Genomic DNA, 1817 nt, shown 5'->3' with positions numbered 1-1817 from the left:
GTAATTTGTTTATTGCAAATTTGTTGTAACTTCTAAACGGTGCAACTACAAACGAAAGCAAAATCACTACAAACAACTACAAACGATTCTGAATCAAACCCTGCAAGCGGATTTCAGATATCTTAAAAATTAAAATATTACATTTTTATACAATAGTTTAAATAACTATATGTCGCGAACGGTACAACTACAAACGGAAATAATTGTACTACATTTCACTACAAACGATTATCTATAAGAAACAATGCTTAAAATTTCTGAACTTCAAAGTCGGGGGATGACAATTTTTAAGTCGCTATATTTTTGTTTCTGCGCTACTACAAACGAAATAAATGTTACTACATTCAACTACATACGAAGATCTTTCAGAAAAAAAAATATATATATATATATTTGTGCAAGTCGGGTGCCAAGTTCACAAAGCCTGGAAAAATCGTCTTAGAATTAAGTCAGGAATATGACATTTTAAGGACACTATGTTCATTTTGAATCACCCTGTATATATAAATATTGAAAGAAATAAAAAAGACTGTATAATGTTTCAGACAAAAGTTGTTTGACTCGAAGGGAGACATAAGATGGTGCCATCGAGTTGACCTTGGATAGTCCTCTGAAGGTCACGTGAAGATCACCTTTAATTTTCTAAATGGAACCCCTAATTTCTCATTGCACATTCTTACAGCTCCTCTCGAGAGCTTTCCAAAACACTATAATTAAGTTACTTTTCGTTAAGTACTAATTAAGTTATAACAATGAAAAAAAATAAATATCATCTAAACTTTAGGGAATAAATATTAATATTTATAAAAATGATGTTATTTATTTCTTTATTAATTATAAGAAATAGGGTTCCTAATAAATAAGTAAATGGTTGTACTATAATATGTTTATACATGCTGCTGCAGCTGCTGCTGCTGCACAAACGCGATATCGTCATCATAGCCACCCTTGTCGTCCCTCCTCCTCCGCGGTCTATCCAATCGCCTATTAACTCTCCTAAAGTCCTCGGTGGTGCGTCCAATCAGGCCCGTTAGGATGTCCATGACATCGTTCATCTGTCAGCGGTATTGTATCTGAAACAAAAGAGTAAAAATATGAAAATACCAATAAAAGAGACACTGGGCTAATGGGAATTTGCGCTATGATTGGCGAGAATGTCGAAATATTCTTACAAGTATAGTTATTCTTATTATATATACAGGGTCCGCCAAAAGTACCGGGACGGTCTAATAACTTTTGAAAGAATTAAATTTTCAAAAATCGCCGAAACACGTGATTGGGGGGGAAATCCCCCCTCAAAAGATAGCTTGTTTGAAAAATCGAATCACGTGTTTCGGCGATTTACATCATTTTTAACGTTACTACGACTAAAAGCTTAAAAATGAAATATCCACGCGAAAAACGCTCGCAGCGCCATCTACGACCAGTGGTCTGAATTCGTTTCGAAAATACCTTTCAAACGAGCCCCCACTCGACCCATGTTGCCATTTAAGATTTTTGGCCCCCTCGTGCCCCCCACCCTCCTTGAGGTTGGGGGGGGGCCGAAATCCCCCCTCAAAAGATAGCTTGTTTGAAAAATCCAATCACGTGTTTCGGCGATTTTTGAAAATTTAATTCTTTCAAAAGTTATTAGACCGTCCCGGTACTTTTGGCGGACCCTGTATATATATATACAGGGTCTCCCATTTTAAATAACGGATAGGAATATCTCTGATGGTAAGCATTTTGGAGGAAATTTGTTTATACAAAAGTTGTAGGGTATAGACAAGGCTAACTTATGGTGACCTTGACCTTGACGATGACCTTCAAGGTCATTT

Source organism: Trachymyrmex cornetzi, unplaced genomic scaffold (assembly GCF_001594075.2).
Source record: "Trachymyrmex cornetzi isolate Tcor2-1 unplaced genomic scaffold, Tcor1.1 scaffold448, whole genome shotgun sequence".
Lineage (NCBI taxonomy): Eukaryota > Metazoa > Arthropoda > Insecta > Hymenoptera > Formicidae > Trachymyrmex > Trachymyrmex cornetzi.
Note: the sequence above shows the minus strand (reverse complement) of the source record.